Genomic DNA, 22012 nt, shown 5'->3' with positions numbered 1-22012 from the left:
TGCATGAAAGGGGGCGGGGCCGCGCGGGGGAGGGCGAGGGAGGGGGGAGGGCGAGGGACGGGGAGGGGGAGGCGGCTCCCACAGCCCGGCAGCCAACCACTGAGAAACCTTTGTATCCCCTCTCGCAGCAACAGGTCACACCACACGCCTTTTCGAAGGAAGTGGGTAAACAGCACTAAGACACGATTTTTTTTCTTCTTCTTTTTTCTTTAAACTTAATATTGATTTACTTTTTCGTACGGGGTGCTGAAATGAGGAGGGGGCACGGGAAGCAGCGAAGGGGTGGGGGTGGGGCAGGGCGGAGTGGGTGGTTCAGGGCAACTGTCCAACTAGTATTTCAGGAAACAGGCAATGCAAGAGTTGTTCTGTCATTGTTCTCCCGCTCGTTCGCCGCACTCTCCCCCCCAGCTCCCCCCCCACCCCCTTCCCCAGCACTGCCCTCCCTCACCACGCTCTTCCCTTCTCCTTTCTTCTTCGCCGAGTGCCCGCACTCCCTCGGCCCCACCTCACACTGTCCCGACAAGAAGTTACCAGACTGAAAGCTCTGTCCTCAAACCCTTTTTGCTTCTACATTGCTTTCTCTTATTCTGAAAAATAAATCCCGCTCGGGCCTTGAGGCCGACCCTGGAGCTGAGGACCGGCAGGGCCTTGGCGGGCGGCCGCCTCCACCTTCTTCACGGCCCCACGCAGTGCGTGGAACCAGGAATCCCCAGCCTTCCCTTCTGCTCCAGCCGCGGGCCCCCTCCCCTCCAGTCCTCCACGCGGTTGTTGCGAAGGGGACGCACAGACTCTCGTCCCCTCTCCCCATTTTCCTCCCGAGCCGCCCCCAAAGGATTTCAGTTTCAAAAGGGGCTGGGGGAAGGAGGAGACAGAGCGATGGCTCGAAAGTGCGGGAATGGGGAGAGTAAGTTTCACTTGCTGGCGCCCACTGCACAGCACGGAGGTGGCACTCGGGCCACACTCACAGACTCCCTCCTGCGCAGAGATAGCTCCTAGTGCTCGGGCAGGAACAGCTCTGGCATGTCCCCCGCAGCCATCTACCGCGGTGGCCGCATCCTCGGGAGCCGGGCGCCCCGGGCCCGCTAAGCACAGGCACAGGTGCAGGCCCACGGAGGGGGAGGAGGCCGGCTTGGCGGAGGGGGCCCAGCGGGGCGGGGCTGGCCGGGCTGGGGGCGGGGTAGGGGCTCAGGAATCCGGCCCGCCCGAGACCCAAGATGGTAATTTTAGCCGCACTCCCATTGTCCCGACCTAAAGATTTCAATAGGTAGGCGCTCAATGCCGCGAGCAACGGCAGCACGTCCGTTACAAATAGGTAGTTTTGTTTCTCTTGTTGTCGCTACACGGAGTCAAACAAAGCCCCGTCTAAGTTTCCTTCCACTCTCTTGTTGGGATCTTTGTGGCTAAAATGCACTTGACTACAAAGGGGGAGGGGAAAGAGAAGAAGAAGAAAAAGAAAAAGAAAAACCTGATGCCATTTCTTTTTTTAAAAAAGGCTTAAACCATCAGGATTACTTATTCTCTTTCTTCTGTAACTCTCTTTCCGCCCCCTCTTCCTCTGACCTACCCTTACTCGCCCTAAGAAAATGTACTGTTATCCACCGACCACGCTCCGTATATTGCTTTACAGAACCGTGCACTGTTTTGCTCCTTGCCAGCCCTCTTCACACAAGCGCTCCCCAATCCCTGCCCTCCTTGACTTTTCTGGGCTTGTTCAATTCAGGCTGTGTGTGACTACGGGAAATCCAGAAAAGTTCCTAAAAAGAATCCTGCAGACTCTTCCTAAAGGATTTCCCACCGATCTCCTCCCCCCCACGCCACGCCCCGTGGGCTCTCACTTTTCTCTTAAATTGTGGCTTGTTTTAGGTCTTGGGAGCCCAGGAAGGTGAGACCGAGCTTTTCGGAATGCATAAATAATATGATACGCTTCCAAATAATGTTTCTGTTTAATCGAAGTGTGATATTAGCTTCGATTATTAGGAAAGAAAATAGGGAAGGAACAGCTCGGAAGGAGCTGGGAGAAGGCTCGGCCGGGCTTCACACCGCGCCTGGTTTCAGAGGCGTGGCTGGTGCGCCCCCTACTGGTGCATCGTTTCGCTAAGACTATTGCTTTTACCTTAAAAAGAAAGTGTTTAGAAATAATTAAAGGGAAAAAATGAGGGGGGTGGGAGGAAGATTAAACTAATTACATGTAATCTAAACAAAAGAAACGCTAACAAATCATATAAGCCTTGGAACCAAATCATAAGAATCAGATTTAATTTGCTTAGCAGAAATGAACATATAACCTCGAGATAAGTGGGAGGTTAAACCATGGGAAAAAATAGGTACAAATTATGAGATTCAACATATGAATGAATTATGATTGTCCAGACGCAACGAAGGGCAGAACAAGCATTCACTTTATGATTGTGTATGCTTTGGTCTGAGCTTAATAGCATTATTCCAAAAACGAATCAAAGCTTATGGGTAATTAAGTTTGAAGAAAAAGATAAGGGGTTGGTGTGAATAATGGTAGTGTATATGTTTTAAAATAAATATTAATACCAGATGGTTGCAGAATCTTCAAATAATCACCTCCACCCCCCACCCCATAGTAAGCAGCACATAGTTTTCCTTGGGATAATATATAAAAAAAAGCTTTTATAAGAATTTCAGATGCATGTGCTGCTGTCTGAACTCTCTCATAATGCATTTAAGAGGTGAAAGGGGCTGGCTAGGTCCTTTGTTAATTGCTTTTATCATATAAATAAGCTATGGAAATACATTACAATTGTGTTATCATTGGTTGCACTTATTTACAGCTTTATTTTAATTAAGCTTGCTGAACTTATCAAGGCAATAAACTAACTGTGGCTGGCGTTTATGCATAATAATGTGCTATGAAAATAAGATTAAAGAAGGTGGTGATAATAGAAACAATTTTCTCATTAGATTTTTAGAACATATGCATTTTAAAAATTAGATCACTGGCCACTCTATTTCAACCCAGCACCACTACTGGCCCCTAAATATGATAGTAACTGTGACAATGACAACAGACAACAGAAGCAGAACTGTTAGATTCATAACAGACAGCTACAGAACTGATAATACACCATCGACTACTAGAGTATCAAAATAACACAGGGTGCTTCATCCTCTGAGAACTTAAAATGTTGCTGTGGGCACAATTTGTGAAAATTGAAAGCACTTAAAGACAGGGTAACATTTCCCTTCCATGGACAGTAAAAATCTACACACTTTTGCTGCAAGATTAGTAATTAGGGATAAAATGAATAGTGCCTGGGGTATCCTGATTTGATTTTATTCTACTATAAGCCCTCGTCAAAAAGTCTTAGCTGCCAAGTGTAACTTGATTTTATTAAACTTTTTTTTCCCCATTGCTTTCTCTCTTCTAAACTCCTCCCATCCACCCTCAAGTATTATATCTAGAGCCAACTAACAATTTTGTGGGGATAGGGGACTGTAGACTTATTTTTTCTTCTTAGTGGCAAATAGAGGTTTAACTTGCAGTAATTAGGTGAGAACTAGCCAAGCATCTTACTATTATGATGCTTGTTAAAAAACGCTTCTTTTCTGCATCTGCATTTGAGTGTGTTCCCCTTCTCTCTTAATCTTCTTATGGAAATGAAGGCAAACGGCAGGGAACCTGCAGAGTCTTGGAGAATGTCCTTGTTAACTGGAATTTCTCAGCATTGCTAATTAGCAGAGTTTGACGACCACCAGTATTGGGGAAAGCTCTGTTTAACCACTCACAAACCATTCTGAGGAAGAGCAGACTAATTTTATTTTGTAATTAAAATCTGAAAAGGGTCCTATTTGACAGTTAGGGCTATGAGAGTTTTATCTCCCTGTGAAATAATTACTGCCTTGATAACTCAATTTTCTGAAAAATGTCAACTGTGGGCTCCAAAAGTTTTAATTTCATTACATAAGAAAGGAGAGAGAGAGAGAGAGAAGTAGAACAAAATGTACAGAAAGGATTGCTAATTCTGAAAGTGGTTAAATATATTAGGAGCCAGATTTGGTCAAACGAAGCCCCCCATCCCCCCGACACACCCTTTTTGGTTATGTTTCCTCCACTCCACCCTTTCAGCAATCTCCACTGAAAGTGACCAGAACAGTAGTCACACTGCAGTACAAGTTACCATACCAGCAGTCTGATAAGGCACAGGCAAATAAAACTAAAAGCAAACCAAGTAAAGTTTCTGATTTTAAAAACAAAAAAGTAAAGAAAAATTCTAATGTTTACAGCAACGCTGGTATGATCTGTTAGGGTGAGAAGACTATTTATTTATATGTGGCCCCTAACATGAGAAAACTGACAATTACAGACTAAGGAGATTGATATAGCCATTTTTTTTTTTTATATGTTTTCCTCTCTGGTCTAAGTTATAAAAAATTCCAAGCACTCCAAATGGGAGCATGCCACAAGACTTCCAGAATGATCAAGGCTTGATTATCCAAGATTTATGAAACAAACAAGGATAAATGAAGGTAACAAAATGTACTAGAAGATTTATTTTTCCTAAAACAAGCAAACAGACAAAACAAAAACCCATAAAAAATAAAACACAAAAACATATACTGCTCAAAAAACAATCAACAAGAATAAGCTGGAAAAAGTTAGGATATGGGAAGTAATAGCCAAATTTAGAAACAGAATTGTCATACTTTATCTCTTTTAAGTGTGAAGGATCCCTCACATGGAGTCTTAGAGGGATCTCTTTAAATTTTTATTAAACAATTTTCAAAATAATAGAAACTCTTCCATCTACATTTCTCCCACTTTCTTCCTATGATAAACTTGTCAGGTTTTGGAAATGTGAAGGGTTATTGGCAAGAATAATAGTAAAAATTTCTAAATGATACAGAGAGCAAGATTCTACCCCTTTCTATTTACCAAGACAGAGATTGCATATGGACGCATGGTAGATTGGCACTTTAAAATTGCTTAATCATATTTTTTTCTTCCTGTCTGTTCCTTCAGCACCTTGCCTTTAATTTCCAGAAGTGGTATTACAAGTGCAAGGGGATAACAAATGCTGTTTCAGCCCAGACCCAATTTCACCAAATAAGTTCACTCAAGAGCTGTAAGGACTCTTGAAACCCAAGGAATGCAGAGCTGCTCTGCATTCAGCTCCTTTTCTTATTCACTCTCTTTCATCTGATTCCCACTGATGAAATAAATATATATTTAAAATAATTAAATGATTAGAAAATTAAATATATTTCCCCTTACTTTAAGTTATAGAAATACAGGTAATATATGTATGTGTGTGTTCAGGACTGGATATAACAATCATCATATTACTTATAGTATCACATACATGCCTACATCCTCTATATATTCCAGCTCAAATAATTTTTGGAAAGCGAACACACAGACATACACACACACACACACACACACAATATCTATTCATCTCTCTCTCTATCTATCTAAATATAAAGAGAACACATATTTTATCAAGCTCAAAAGTTCAGAGTTTCCATTTCTGAACTGTCAAGCAATTTTAACATAAGATTCTGTTCCCTGTGCTGCAACTGTTGTCCAGGAAAAATGCAAGTGTGTTCATTAAAAAAAAAAAACAACTAATTATTTTAATAGCAATTCCCTTGAAAGGACAAATTAAAAATTTAAAGAGCTGCCACTCATGGTTTTCAGTTGCATCAGAAAAAAAAAAGAGAATCTATGATTTTGATTTAAAAAATTAGGAGAAAGGGATGAAAAATAAAACCCACAAACAGATCTCCTGGAACTTGCTGGCCCAACAAACCTTTGAACCCTTTTCTACCTTTAAGCCATTGCCTGGAGGTCTAACTACATATCTCCCGGATTGATTATAGTAGCATCTCACACAATTAACCACACAAAAGGGATAAGACTTCCTTAGAAGCCTTATTTTCCAGTGGCTAGGATTATTACTCTCATTTTAGGAAAAAGATGATTGTTTTAAAATCTTCATCTGGGATTATTTTATTTGGTTGTAACCACAACTTTCGTGGGAAAAACAAACCTAGGCCCTTCCTTAAGGTTTCTCCAGATCAGAGTAAAGGACACCCCAGTGCATATGGGCACTCACTATAAGGGAGTTTACCAGGCAGGAGAACCTCTTCTCCTTAACATCATCCCCCAAGCTGCTTATATGGCCTTCAGTCTTCTCTCTTCTAGAGCTCTGATGGTACATCCTGCTCCAGTGTAACCCACAGGCCCCCTTTCCAGGTGTACAATCGTACTTAATACAAACCGACAAAAGTGACAAAGCCCATCTTATCCGGGAAGGCAGAAGTATTTATTTGGCAGTCCAAAAAGCCAGTAGGGGAAAGATACTGCATTAACATGTGCTTACGGGACAAGAATACATATCAAAGAAAGACTTTCACCTGTGGCATGAAAAGAAGCTTGAAAGCAAACCATTGAATAAAATCACCCTACAATCACCATCAGCCCTAAATGAAACTATTACCACTTTTTCTCAAAGATTTGCAGCTGTGGCTCGCCATGCAGCGCGCTCTAAATCAAAGTGTACTCCGGTCCGTGCGGGCTGGCATCCTCCAGATTTCCCATTGACATCTCGAGTTCTCTCCCCAAAGCTCTTCTGGCTTCTAAAGAAGCTTCCCAGGGGCGAAATCCTGCTCCCCTCCCGGCGCCCCCCTTCCAGCTCGGGCCGAAGTGGAGTGGCGCTTCCAGACCCACCCCCGGGGACCCCTCAGGTTGCGGGCCTGATCCTCTCTAAAAGCGCCTCCGGAGCCGGGCTCTGACTTTTATCTCCCCTCCGGTCCCTCTTCTTTTTTTTGTCAGCTCTCCCCACTTGTTTCCCCTCAGCCCCCCCCCCCCTTAATTTGAAGATCATTGACACGATAGGCTGTAATGAGTCCTTGAGAAACTGTTAGGGTGTACGGTTACAATCCCTGCACCTAATTCACAGATTATTGACAAGCACCCGGGCTCAGCGGTGTCAAGTTGTACTTGTGGCTTCAGCACCCCGGGGCGCGCCGTGGCTGCGGACCCGGGTTCGCGGTGCCCGGAGGTGGGGTGAGGGCCCGCGCCCACCCAGCGCCGCTCCAGCTGCGCTTTCTCCTTGCGCCTTGGTCTCGTTCGGGGTTGGAGCCAGGGAGGGAAGCGTCTCCAGAGTTTAAGACAAAGTAAAAGCGCGCACTTAGAAACCAGAGCTCGGTCTTACCACCACTTAGAGCCTCGGCTTTATCAGCCGTTTTCTCAGGCCCCAAACCAGCCACATACACTGGCTTTTAGAGGGAGATTTCGGTTCACCAGGAAAGGTGAGAGGGATTTGGAGGCAGAAAGGGCCGGCGACTTGGCCCGGCCTCTGTGGGCCTGGCTATTTACAAAGCAGGGCGCGCGGCCGGGGGCGCGGGGCGCTGGGACCCGAGACCACGGACGCCGCCCCGCCCCGCCGCGTTGGGAGCCGTCCCCCCACACACACACCCCCGCCCTGCAAAGGCCGTGGGATCCCGGCAGGGCTGGGCCGCCTGGGCCTGCAGAGCTGAGCCGGGGGCGCTGGGCTGCTTGCCCGGCCCGGCCACCCACGTGGTTGGCCCCTGTCCTCAGCCAGGGGCTGTGTTTCCTCCTTGGCCGTTGCCAGGTGCGGTCACCCCCCTCCCACGACAGCTGGGGCCTCGAGGTCGTGTCTCTGGGACCCGGTCCTTATCCTGCCTGCCAGCTAGTAGCAGGCCCATCCCCGCCACGGTCGGGTCTGGCTGTGGCCCGCGCCGGGGCGGCGGTCAGCGCACCAGCAGTCCGGCGAGTGGCGGCTCGCAGCGCTTTAACCGCGGCGCGGCGTTTCGGTCTGGGCGCGCGGCCTTTGAGCGTTGGGTGGAGGGGCCCACACCGGGGAAGCCCGTTTACCCGCTACTCCGACGGATTTCCGGGTAAAGTTTTATCACAGCCCTCGGGTCTGTCCCTGCCAGTGCAGCCGAACCCACTCACTGGGAAACTAACCCCGAGGTCCGGGTCCGGAGCTGGAGAAGGCATCTCGCAGCCCCCAGAACAGCAATTTCTGCAACACCATTTCAGACCCACTAACTTGTGAAGGTGGCAGGAATCAACGTGAGGTCAACAGAAACAACCTGCTTAGCCATGGTGTCAGATATTTTTAAACGCCCTACTGTTCGGATAATCAGGCTGGATTTCTTCAACAGGCACCCTTAAAAAGGAGGGCAGGGGGAGCCCTAAACTTCTTACGGTTTTAATGTAAAAGTTAAATTGTAAATACTATCCCTGAAAATGGAAATCATAAAACACACTGTTGAGATGATACGTGTTCATTTAGCACACGAATTGTTTCTATTTGATTTTAACCAGCCAACCTACAACATTTTCACATTGTTTTGAATTCAGAGGATAACCATTTTTAATAGTTTATCTCTCCAAAAGAATTGTGTCCTTTTGCCTCACGTGCTGACCAAAGAAAAAAGTCAAAGCTCTCTCTTATGTGGACAGGTAGTTTTTGGAAGTGTAAAAATACCCCTCTTTCGCTACGAAAATGAAAATACAGAATTTCAAATAAAATGCTCTGCCACCAGCACGCCTTCCTTGAAATCTTACTGCTGGGATAAAAGGAGAAAGGTGTCAGGCACCTGTTTCTTAAACAATATCTGACCGGGAAAGGAGAAGTTAGATCAAGATTGGTTTGGAGGATGGGAAACACGCGAGGAAGAGACTGGCCTTTCAGTGACACTCCGGGAGTAAGTGAATAAAAAGGAGCAAGTTATTTCGTTTACTCAGAGATTCCGTTACAATAGTTCGCGGGACCTCACGACGCTGCTGATAACGTGAAAACAGCACGCAGCAGTGCCTTCTGTTTCATTTTTTGAAATGTGGACCAAGCGGAAGAAGTTGCTTTTGCTTGGTTCTTCACCGCTACAGAAGAAAATTCTCTTTTCCGTCGCGTCTCTCTAACTGCTTTGCCATCGTGGAAGCTTTAAAAGAATCCCAAACCCAAACCCAAGCGGCTAGGATGTGGGGAGCAAGACTTTATTTTTTATTGAATTAACATTGTATCATCTCTTTATTTTTTTATTGAATTAAAATTATTTTACCTCTCAAGGATATAGAAACGTCTATTTCCTCGCTCCACCCCCTTTTTGGAGGGCAATAAAGCGTTTTCTCTAACCTCATTGCAAGATTGTAGCGATTTCCAGGACTGGCGCTGCGCAGCTCCCACTGCGTCCAACAGGGGGCGCTGGGCAGGCCGCGCCGCTTCTCGGAGTCGGGCCCAGCCCCGCCAGGCGAGGCCGCTCGCCGGGTCGAGGACAGCGCTTTGGTCTTGGTGGATAAAAAGAGATTAAAGGCTAAATTCTTTTTTGGGTGTGTGTGTGAGGGGGCGGGGGTGGGTGGGTGGATGGTTGAAGGGGGTATCAATTTTAACCAACTACGAAAATGTAGAGCTTTTATCCTTTGATGTTCTCATAAAGAAAGTCCTATCGGTTGAGAAATTACACGTTCTCTGAGCCAACACTGCGGCCACAGTGTAGGGGAAATTATTTAATTAAAAAAATATATTTTTCCATCTGTTCACATGATCTTTTTTAGAAGTACTTTAAAAGCTGACACTGATCCCCTTGGCCTGTGAACCCTGCCCCAAGTTTCAAATACTTTTAGCTATTTCGTAGCCCTTCAATTAATGTGAAGGAGTAAAAAAAAGGGGGGGGGGGCCCAAATATTTAAATCCCCCCTAAATAGTTACTCCTCGCCATCTTTTTCTTTTTTTCTTTAAACAGGGGCTTTTATGCGGCTGATATATTTCACACTGCCGATTCTGCAAAGCCAGGTATAACTGACAAGGGCTCTAAACAGCAACACCACAATCTGGACTATATAACACCCATATATATATAGGATGAAAGCCAAATAAAATTGTAATCCATCCACCCCCACCCAACTTAAAAAAAAAAAACCCTTCACCTGTATTTAAATAGCGTGTCTTTAATTACAGCAGTTGGGATGCATGAGGCTGAAATGAAATTAGCAGTCATTACCAGTCCTTTAACTCTGTGGTGCTTTTGATCAGCACTAAATTAGCTTTCCAGTCCTAACAAAGACTCTACAGCAAGCAGTGGGCTGTAAATAAGACAGCGCGACCTGCCCTCAACACCTTTTCGCTTGTCAATCACAGCTCTATCATTCAGCCCAAGATTAACCTTTATCTACCAATTTTTTTTCTTAAAAAAAGAGAAACGAAAGAAAGAAGAGAAGGGAAAAAAAGAACAAGGAGGTGGGGAGGAAAGCCCCCGACCACAGCTCATGTCGCAATAACAGAGGTTCCTAAGAGCCCCTTTAAATTGTATTACAATGCAGCCGTGTCAGAATCTGCAATTTCCAAATCCTCCTCTCCCGCCCCACGCACCTCCCGAGTGTATTAGAAGAGTCCGAAGGCTGTTCAGGTAGGAAACGAAGCCCTTTCTGCGAATGACTAATTGGGCATGGGAGACCCTCCAAAAGTCAATTTGCCATTAACCTCTCCGCCTCTGTTAGGTTAACAAGATTTAGGGAGGGGAGGGGGTGTTTCGGGAGAAAACAGGTACAATTTTTAAGCGTATACATTAGTTTCCGGGCTGAAAACAATCCATTTATGCACTCATCGTCTCTAGTCTCTGAACCTGCAGAGAAATAACCGACAAAACAACAAAAACGCAGCTGCTTTTCCCCCAGCCGAAGGAGAACGGTGACGCCTTGGCCCAAGCGGCCGTCAGAGGGCGCCAGAGAGCAAGCTCCTCCCCGCACGCTCCGCTCAATTCCCGCAGCCGCCCTCCAGGCTCCCAGCCTCGCCCGGCTCCGTAACTCCCCTCTCAGGTAATATTTCCTCCTTCTCCTGCCCTCTCGCATTTCTGCCTCCCTCAATGTCAATCTCTCATAAAGCACGAGGTATTGCCGTCTCCCCCTCCTTCTCTTTTTTGTATCCCCTCCCCCTCATTAAAATAGCAAGATGAGGGATGAAGTTGAAGCCACCCCTTAATGACACGTACCTTTTGCATCAAATCACGCTTTTCAAGTAACCTTGATCTGGAGAACGTTTTTTGTAGGGGTGAAATGCTAGAATTTTAACATTTTTAAGATGGAAGCCTGCATTTTTTTTTTTTTTTTTTAATTCCTGGATTTCTCTCTGGGAGCTCACGGATCTATTTTTTTTTCATAGAAAAAGAAACACACATGCCCTTGCAAGGCAACTAATTATGTTGAGCACTAAACCTGTTCAGAAGAAAATAAAATAATGTCACTTCGTTTCTGCATTTGTTAAAGAAATCTAAATTAGCATTGAATTCCAAAAGTTAACGCTTTCACACTTAAATCTCCCTGTGTTAAATGACTGTCACACCGGGTGTATTTCCAGAGCTCTTAAAGGTCAAAAGGAAGGAAAAAAAAAAAAGCCCAGAATGAGAGGGAAAGAAAGTGAGCTTGGGGGTGGGGAAGAGTGAGGCAGCAGTGAATGTCAAAGTTGGGTTGCAAGCTACTTACATGTCCATGCCAGATCAGGGTGTTGTCTTGTAGGAGTTTGATTGGCAGGTAAAAAAGGGAAAGAACGTGGGCTCCCTGCGCCTCTTGCCAGCCCAGGCTTGATCACTTCTCACCGGCCAGAACGAGCTCAAGGAGCCTGCAATTCCCCTCTCGTCCTCCATCCAAGGCACCGTGAATCCATTTCGGCTTTTCTTCTCCTCAGTCTCTCCATCAGCTTCCTGCCTTCACCCGCATCGCCTTCCACCAGCCTCCAAGACCTAGCCTAGCTTCACCACTGCAGTCCCCTGCAACAAGAAAAATCGTTTATGGCTTAAAACCCCAAATGGCTGATTTTTTAAAAGAGAGAGAGAGAGAGAGAGGGAGAGGGAGAGAGAGAGGGGAGAGAGGGTGAGGGGGAGAGAGAGGGGGAGCGAAAAGAATGCACCCAGAGAACAACAAAAAAGTCAGTTACCCTAACACTGCTCTATCCCCCCACCGTACAGAAGAATAAAAAAAAAAGCTTTATGTTTTTTCAGTGGGTATTCAAAGATAATTTGATGCCATTGTTTCTGCTACAGATGGTTCTTTTAAATACAATAACACGGCTCTTTGTGCAGGCTACCCACAATAAAAATCGAAAGCGTTCCCCTGAATAACCATTTTGTTCTCTCTTGTATGGGGCCAACAAAAGATGCCGTGAGGTAATGGGTTCTGTTTATTGAAGCCATAGAATAGGGGTTTGATAAAGATTTTTTTTTTTTTTAAAGCAGAAGACCTTGCAAGGTCGAGCTGATCTCTTCATATTTTTTTTTTTTTTTACTAAAATATTTGTCCAATAGATTATTCCTTGGTGCAGCTGCAGGTTTCCTCCTTAATTCTTAATCAGCCCAAACATCTGTCTCTTTGAGAAGGCTTTAAAAATCTGCAATTGTATCAATGGTGAGTAACCTTATCAAAATCTGAGTTTTTAGGCTCAATCCAGGCAAAGGCAAGAGAGTTTCAAATCTATTTATTCCCCGTGGGGTGAGGCGGAGGTTGGGGGAGAGGAAGCACAGCCACACCAGATAGAGTGACTGAAGAAAATGAGGTTTCCCTCCCCCCCCCCCCAGTCCCCTTGTTGGTCACGCACAAGGGAACCTACTGCAAGTGCCAGGCAGGCAGATCACTGAGTACTTTTCACATCTCGAGGTGTGTCTCCTCATCTCTGCCAGCTCCCACCTGTGTGTGCACGATGGCAGGACTAGGCACATTTCCCTGCCAGGTTCGCCTTTGCCTCTGATAAGGTCTCCAGTCCTGGACAGTGTAGGATGGGAGATCAGGCGGAGCATGGCAGAAACTAATGATCGGTCTCCAAGACCAAACGGCCCTACTTCTGCCTCTCTTTGGCTCATCACCATTTGGCTGTCTTTGGCTCATTGATTGTACCCTGCCAGAGGACTAGAGGCCCAGCCCTCCTTTTAGTTACAGCATTGCCTCCCCTTAAGCTCACTCTTATGGACTCTCAGCTTCCTCCCTATCAGTTCCATTGAGAGCATCTGCTTTCTGTTGCTGGGGAAGCCCTGCTCCCCAGACCTGTCTAAGGCCTGCATCAACTCCTGAGGATCCATGAGCCTTAGAGGAGGGTGCGGTGGCGGGGTGAGTCATTAGTTCCTGACTAGGTCTGTCTACCTTTTGGGAAGAATGAATGCCAGGGCTCTCCAGGCCCCCAGCAGCCCGGAGTGACAGTAAGCCACCTTCACGACTTCTGCTCTGTGCCTTGTCACTTGTGGCAAGACAACAGCCTGGGATAATGGCTTTAATCTTAAAAACCAAAACCAGGTTTCATTGGGTTCCCTTCCCACCCCCAACCCAGCTTCTGTTTTATTTCTCCTTGTATTCTTCCCATAAACCATTCAAGATAAAAGAAAGATTAATGCCTAAATTGAGACCCTTGACAAAACTGACCTCAGTTTCCACTTTCCCTTTTGGAAACAATGATGTTATTGGTTTACAACTCATCTGAAATAATCTAAGAAGAAATAATCTAATTCTTGAGGACCATTACATAGACACAAAGTAAAGCCCCTCCTTTGAAACTTGAAGGGAAAAAAGGACAAATAACAAACAGAAAATTAAACAATTTTTCACATGGCTGTTTCTCAGTAATCCATTTTGTATCTCAGAATAAACACCTTAATATCAGCTCAAGAAAAATGAAAGTCAGGATAATATAAAAAACTTATGTACATTCCAGCACTCTCTGGATCAAGAAAAAATGTGCCTGAATAAGTGTGTGTGTGCACGTGTGTTGGGGCTGGGGAAGAAATGAACAGTCAAAACCAAGAGTGACCTTTAACAGAACAGGTTAAGGAATGTGTATTTGTTACTTGCCAAGTACAGGGATGTGTGTGACATTGTAGGAAGGGGGGGGTTGTTGGGCATTACCCCAAATTAAAAATCAGTGTTACAAAGACTTGTCCCAACTAACAGTGGAGGAGGGCAAATGTGAAATGTTTTTTCCAGTGTTTTGTAACTGCACTAAAAAAAACAACCCACTGAAATAACTGAATGATCTCTTCTGGCCTCCCTTGTCATACCTTTCTTGGTTAAAATTTATAAAGGATGCCCCAATGAAATAAAATGTATTTTCAACTTCACACAGAACTGAAAGGAGAATCTGAAGTGCTGGCTTCCAAGCTGTCCTCTGTCCACTGAGGTTTTGGGCTAAATCTAAGATTGTAAGATAGGAAGACTCAGTGAGTTGTCAGGGTGATTAGAGGTGAGCAAACCTTATGTATTCATATTGTTCATATCACCTATTCAGTCCTAGCCTTAGGAAAAGCTCATAGTCGTTCAGTTGGCCTTACTCTCCTGGGAGGATCAGGAAGAGAGTGTTTTAGGCAAATCACCAAAAATTGTCTCAGAGACTGTAATGCAGTGACATTCCATCTGACATGGAGGAAGACAGCAGCTACCAAAAATATGGGCTGTGTCAAGGGATGGGCCCCTGTCTTGGTAGATGAGGGGATCAGGAACCCGTTGCTTGCGACTGGAAAGCTGCTGTCCATAAGTAAATGAACGAACAAACCCCTGCTGTATCCAGGGAGCGCAGGCTGAGCTGACCGTCGAAAGCCTTTCTCCTTAGAGCCACCACATTAACAAGGCATCCTACGATAGAAGCTGCTCTCTAACGGGGTGGAGGAACCCCTGTGAGCTGGCCTCTGGACGCTGGGAGGTGGCTCTGAACTGGAAACTTCACTGTTTAAAAGCGGCTGGGGGCCGAAGCTATGCTCCTCGGACCTTCAAGGGCAGCCGTCTAAGGAGCAAAGTGGGGGACCAAGAGCGGATTCCCTCCCACTGCCATTCCTGCCGCTGGGCGAATGGCGTTCAGCACGAAGGACTGTGCTTGTGGAAGGAAGGAAAGGAAGAAGGAAAGGTAGACAGGGGAGCTTTAAAAGGACTAATGGCGCGCGGGGGGCGGGGGGAGGATTAACAAGAAGGGCACCCGAGCCCCGGTTTTGAGTTAACGAAGGCTGCTTCTAAGGAAGCAAACTGCGCGCTATCAGGGTCGGATGCAGCAGAGACCCGTTGATCACACCCACCACGGGCTTCCAGGAGATGGCAGGGCCGGCAGCCGCCGCGGAGCCGGAGCCGGTCTCTCCTCCAGCGACCCGTCATTCGCTAGTTGGCCTCCCCCACTCTCCACCGGGAAGTAAGTGGGGCTCGGGCGGTTTTGGCCTGGCTCGCGGCTCTCAGGCCCCGGACCCCACGCGTCTCCAGCCCGGGGCGCTGAACCCGCCGCGGTTTAGCAAGTTCCTCTCCTGCCCCGGCCGCCCGGTTGCGGGACAGCTTTGCCGCGACGCGAGCAGCTGCCCCGGGTCCGCAGGGGTTACAGATGCGAGGGCCTTAGAATGTAACACAAGGTTTCTCCCGACACTGTTCAATCACACAGTCACGACAAAAACAACACAAGACAGCATCGCCGCTTAACGCGCGGGGCCAAACGACGCGGGAGCGCGGCCCAGCGCACGTCTCCGGCACAGGCGACCCGGGAACGCTGTGGTTTAAATCCAGAGTCTGCAGATTCACTATCCCGAGCGCCCCGTGAACAGACCTGGGAAGATCATGTGTCAAAGCCCCCCCCCCCCCCAACAGTCCCTAATCAGAGCCACAGCCTCCTGCCCTGCTCCGACCCTTTCTCGGGCTGTGGAAACCGAGGGGGCGGCCGCGAGGGGTCCCCTCCCTCACCCGGCCGGCCTGTCAGGGGGTCGCGGGTTCTGCGGTGCGGTCTGCCCTCCCCAGGGTCGCGGAGTGGGCCAGCAGAGCCGCCCTCGCGCAGCGCCCCGGATCCCGCTCTCCCGGTGCCACGCGGCCCAGCGCGCCCCATTCCCGGCCCTGGGGAGGGCAGACCGCACCGGCCCCCGCGGAAAGGCCTGCACGGGACGTCCCGCGCGGGTCGCTGGGTGGGAGCCTGGGGCTGCGGCCCGCCTTCCAGGCTGCCCTGCCCCTCGCACCTTCGCACGGGCCTGGACGGCAACGAGGCGCGGCGGAGGCAGCCTCTCTGCCTCAGCGATCGGGTGTGCGGGCCTCCGCCGGCCCCGCGCCCCCAGCGGTGCCTCCCCGGAGTTCCGGTTCTGGAAATGCAGGCCCAGGAGGGCCCTGGGGGCTTCGGAGGGTCGGGAGTCCTCGGCGGCCATTGCCCGGTGGGCAGGCCTGGGCAGGCCCGGACGCTGCTCCGTGGTCACCTCGAGGGTTTCTAGGGATAGAAATCGGGAACCAGGCCGGGTCAGCAGGGCCTCCTCGCCCGCGCTCTCGGGTCGGCTGGCACCCGGCTGCGACCGCCGTCCGGGGCACGGTCGAAAGCCGCCCGCCCTCTCGTTTTAGAAGCACCCGGTGCGGGGATTCCTTCCCACCCGCGCTCAGACTTTTGGAAGTCGCTGAGGCTCCCTCCGTGTTTGTTTTCCGCTAAAACCGATCCAAGGACTAGAGAAGGCCGCGCTTCTGCTGGTAGGAAGGGTGCTGGAGGTGCGCGCCAGGCTATGGGCGGTGGAGCTCACTGCAAATTCAGCTCCGCGCCAGTGGTTAGCGTTGCATAAGGTGAGCGCTTGAAAAGGCCCCAGTGTAAGTTATTCTTGAAGTGCTATAGAAGTCCCATATTCTTGAAGTCCTTGTTACATTTTATAATACAATCAGATTTTTTGTATGTGTTAAAGGCATACAATTAAAAATGTTAAACTCTTAAAATAGGCCGCAAATTTTGTGATCCTCTTTTCCAATTTCTTAATATATTCAGTAAATAGAAATGTCTCGGAACTCTCAATCAACAGGGCGTGTGGCGGGCAGTGTATCTTGTCCCTCTGGTATGTGCGATGGGAACTGCACCCCTGAAATTGCTTCTGGCTTCAATCTAAAATAAATTAACTAGTATTTTGGGTAAAATATTAAAATTATCTACAGGACTTCAAGGGTAACCTCGCTGGGCCATTTCCAATGCGCACCTTATGCAGCAATACTGTAACCACAGGTGCGCGGCTGAAGTTGCTCGTATTCTTGGAACCGAGTCACACGTGCACAGCCCATGAGCCCATGTGCAGGCCCGGTTTTGAAAAGGCATCCCAAGGGGTGGTGATCCTTTTTGGTTTCTCTATTTCATTACTATCTGGCATAGGCAGCTGATTTGGGTAGCTTACTGATAAATCCCCCCCCATTTTATTTATTTATTTATTTATTTATTTTTGTCTCAATAAATATTATTATAGTAAATTCTTAAAGAGAGTAAGGACTAGGGTGAATTTTGGGAGTAAAGGAGCATGCTATTTTAGATTTTCCCTGTGGAAATGAGTTAATGTTCCAGGAAACTGATTCCAGGGGGGTTTCTACTTACACTTTCCTCTTCAGTCCCTCCTCCTTACACTCTCCCTTCATTCTTGAAAAAGAGCAGCATTCTGTATGCTTGAGGATGAAAAGAGGGAAGGAACTAACCTTTGATGAGCACCTATTACCTAACACACTTAATCCTGTAAAACTGAAATTATTACCCCTACCCACCACCACTTGCTTTTATTTTTAACTGTTAGAATAAAGGAAGAACCAGCTGAGTTCATTCCCTCTGGTTACACAACTGCAAATAGTGGATCCAGGATTCAAATTTAGCTCTGCAATTCTAAAACCCTGTCTGGTCTTTAGAACCTGGTAGACTGAGTCGAAATGGACTCAAGCAAGCATCACTGGTTGCTAACTAATGTGGGTACAGGAAGACGTCAACTGCAAACGGGGTATGGGCTTGTCTTTTCTTCTCTTCTTTTATTCTGAAAGGCAGCCTCTGAATTTTGGTTCTCCTTAGGATTGTTTGGCTTGGGAGAGAGATTGGCTTGAGGCAGGAATATAAAAGTCTGAGTCTTTTCCTGTGCCATACTGAATGTGACCATAGAGTTCAAACTCGATTTTCTGAATATCAGTCTCGGTTGGCATCTGTTTGAAAGTTACCCACACACTGGCTGATCCAGGTAATGATTTCTTAAGGACAGACTTACTTAGGACAAACTAAGTATCACCCTTAAAGCCCCAGCCTCAGAAATCAGAAGTGTGGGAGAGAAACATAGTAATAACAGAATCCATGACTGCTAATTAACCTTATTAACAGCTGCAAACAAATGAACATTTATATTTTTATTTTCTAATGAAAGCAATTCATTTTTTGCCATCTATCAACTACCTCCCCCCTATCCCAGATAATCACCTATATCAAAACTGCCCTGTAAAAGGTCACTAGAAATTATTTTAAGACATTCAAATATAAAAAAAGTATTGTTATTTTAATAGGCACTGTGGATAGTTTAATTTGTATCTTGTATTAAATTAAACATATGGTGAACAGGGTATAATAGATTTTCTATAATTTAGCTGCCAATGTGGTAAGAGCAGCCAGTTACTCTCACCAGCAGACTTGTCAGTGGTTTGTTTACTAGCTTATTTGAATTAAAATAAAGCTTCGCTTCTGCTGACTGCACATCATTATCTATGAGACCATAATCCTGCTCACAAATCCTATATCTTCCAGAACTGGCTCTTTTGTTTGGGATTACTGAGGGCTTAGCCTATAACAAAGAGGAATAAGGCATCCCTCTCATCCTGGTAATTAAGTGTGGGGACTAATTTAGAAACAAACCCAGAAAGATGTACTATTTGGAGTTATATTTCTATACAGAATGGAGGAGAATGAGGATGGGCCAAACACCTGATTGTTAACAAATGTTTAAACTATTAAGCGAGTGTACTACAGGAATCCAACTTGTTAAAATTAAGAGCAGCAGCAAAAAAGGCTCGAGCAATAATTCTGTATGAGGGATCTGAAGGCATGTTTGGGAAGAGGGAGTATTGGGGTGTCAAGCTGGAGACGATGTGCTCTATACTACCTGAATTCCATTTATCTTGTTCTTCCATCATTTTGACAGGCCACACAATTTATAGCGACTGTTATGAGTTGAGTTGTTAAATGCTACATAAAAATAACAAAACACTTTTTTAAATGACTGGAAGCATATAACCATCATTAGAAATTGTTAATATTTTACTTCCAATGTGTATATGACTATAAAATTTAGTGAAGAGGAAAGAAGGAGTGATTTCCTGGGCCCTTTCCATACATAAAGCAAACCTTGGTGTGTCCTCGTAGCCCAATTCTATCTGTGATTAAGGCAATAATTTCACAAGTAGGATGTATATCAATACAGTTTTCACAGTTCATATATAAAAGCAGCCTTCCATTCAACAATCCAAATAAAAACTGATGCCTGTTTGTTAAAGAAGAGGGAAGACACAAGGGCTGATTTATCAATGTCTTCAACATTAATTGTCACAGATGGGGATTCTGAGGACCTCTCTGAAACCAAACCAGACCCTCGCGAATTATAAAGCAGGCCCTTAGACTTTAAAAACATTTAGGCAAAGTGAAGTTCAGAACATCTGTTAGCCTTCTGTCTGAGTATAAACTAGATGTCATGGAGTGCACAGCTGTAGGCATTTTAGGCTTTTTTGCCAACATCTGTCACAGTGGTACAATAATATATGTAATTATCAACACCTTATATAAACTGTTTGCTCTTTTAATTTTTAGAAAGAGTAAAATTAGGGTTAAAGTCCTTGGCAAAAATAATTGAAATAAATATAATCATTTTTCTTGAAAAGATGAATAAATGATCTGATCATCCTTTGAGAAACACATTTTAAATATTTTCTGAGGCCAATATGGGTATTACATCATTTTTAAAAACAAAAATTATAAGGGATTTTTTTTTCATTTAAAGACGTAAACCGTCAGCAAAAGTTACATAAGAGATAAAGGAAGAAAGAAGCCTATTATTTACACTTCTGAGCAACCAAAGGTGATATGTTTTATGATAAAAAGATAGTTAATACAACACCATTGTGGCATTGATTATGTCTCCAGAGAGATTGAAAATTCATTTTATAATGGCAGTATAGCAAAATCCATAATGATGAAGTATAAAAAATTGCCTCTCTTTTCCTCACTTCTCTCAGCCTTAGGGTTTTTCAAAGAAATGCCAAATAAAACTATAATTCATACCCTGCTATCTGAGTAACTAAAAAAGTTTATTTTAAAAGGGCTAGCACTTCACATAAGCCCAAGGACCCTTCATTCTTTATTCTTTTAGTGCTACCTGGATATGGATTAGCTAAAATACTGGGCCTTATTGTCCCATATCTGATTCCCTTGACCTATACGATAGTTGTTTTACAGTCTAAAGAACTCAGGGCAGCAAGGCTGTATTCCAAAGCACCTGTTCTCGGGAAGATGCCAGTCAATAATGTCTTTTTGAAAGACCAGACTCAGCTAGAGAAAATAAAGGAATGGAGCTGCCATTGGATTTCATCCTGTAAACATGCAATGTAATCTTAACCAATTCATTACACACGCCTTTTGTTTCCACTACAAAAGGGATGTTACCTTTGTCAGAGGTTGTAATTCCAGTATGTTCAAGCAAAGACAAGGGAGAAATTGAAAAAGTGCTATCAATTCTGCCCACAGCCAGGGAGGACGGTAGGTCAGCAGGTCATTACCACTGGGTCCCGTGCGGGCCAGTCATGGACGCAGAGAGCTAGGGTTTCGGCAGCGCAACAGAAAGACGTAACAAAGGAGAACTGCAGAAAATACCAAATAAGAATGGGGAGTAGAAAGTCATTTTCTTAAACACACTTGATTCAAAACATATGAAATTGAATCAAACGGCTCTCTATCTGGGCAGTTCTAGGCAGATGCTTAAAATGAAGCTGTTCTGGAACAATCTTGTGAGGGAGGGGCGTTTCGTTTTATTAATTAGGAGGTCACTGTGGCAAAAACCATGAGTCACGAGTCTCCATGTCCATAATCTAAGAATCTAGAAAGGGTCGAGTGAGAAAGAAGAGGAAGAAAATATGGATATAACGGCAGACAGCTTGGCCTGAAAGGAGAGATTAGGAATGAAAGCAGGTGACTAAAGGAAACAGAAAAATGTAATAGATACAAAGAACAAGGGTGTCTCTAGAGGGAAAAGCAAAAGAGTATGTTGATTACCAAAGGAGGTATTGGGAATCAAATTGAAATTAAGGCCTGTGGTTGTTAATGCTTCCTAAAAAGAGTGATCCACTGAAGGAAATAAGGATCATTTTTTTTTTTTCCTTTGGCATGTGTAGGCACTGGAATTGAACCCGCGTTTCCAGCATGGCAGATGAGACCTCTGCCACTGAGCCACCATCACCCATCCTAAAAAGAGACATTTAAAAATAAAATAAAATTTGTAGTATGCTTAGAAGTCTCTTAAAGTGGGTTAACTTGATATTTCCCAATGTCATATTTCTTTACCAGTGAAGAAAAAGCACTGTGTTTTGAGGCTTACAGAAGGGGAACAGAGAGAAAGCTAACCATTTCCCAAACAACTTAGGAAATACTTAATTTTTCATGATGAATTTGACTCTTTAGGGGATTTACTTTTTCTTTCTGGTTTTATAGGCTTGGAACAGAATAACAAATGAGAATACCAGCTACCTGAGATACTGGAGTGAGATTTAAAAATAACTGGTCTACAGCAATCTTCAGTGAAGTGTTATAAGAAAATGCATACTGCTTCAGAGTTTACATTGCGAATGTGAGCGCATGTTTGTCTATAATTATCCCTCTGTGATTACTTGATACTCTTTGATTGATAGGGATGATACTTTGTTTGGGTTCACTTTTTCTGTTGAAAATTATTTGCTGGAAGTCAGCGGTAGCACTGATCAACCCTGTGAAAGAGATATGTTTTGCAGCCAGCACGCTCTCACCTTCTTCCCTCTTTTGTGTTACCCCCTTGCCTCGCCTGTGCCTGCTGCCCTCTTCTTCCTTCGCTAAGTGTCTCAGTGCAGGCTCGTCATCTCTGTGTGGGTCCCAGGCTTGCCCCATCCTTTCCTCTTCCAAAATCATTAGCTGTTTGCCACTGAATGAATGGCTAAGAAATGGATTCATCTTAATATACTAATGACAGATAAGAACAATGTGTCTGTTCTTTCTTGGAAGTTACTAGCTCTGTGTCCCAAGCT

The sequence above is a fragment of the Tamandua tetradactyla genome, chromosome 5 (genome assembly GCF_023851605.1).
Source record: "Tamandua tetradactyla isolate mTamTet1 chromosome 5, mTamTet1.pri, whole genome shotgun sequence".
NCBI classification, from domain to species: Eukaryota; Metazoa; Chordata; class Mammalia; order Pilosa; family Myrmecophagidae; genus Tamandua; species Tamandua tetradactyla.
The sequence above is the reverse complement of the archived record's forward strand: the minus strand, read 5'-3'. Positions refer to the sequence as shown.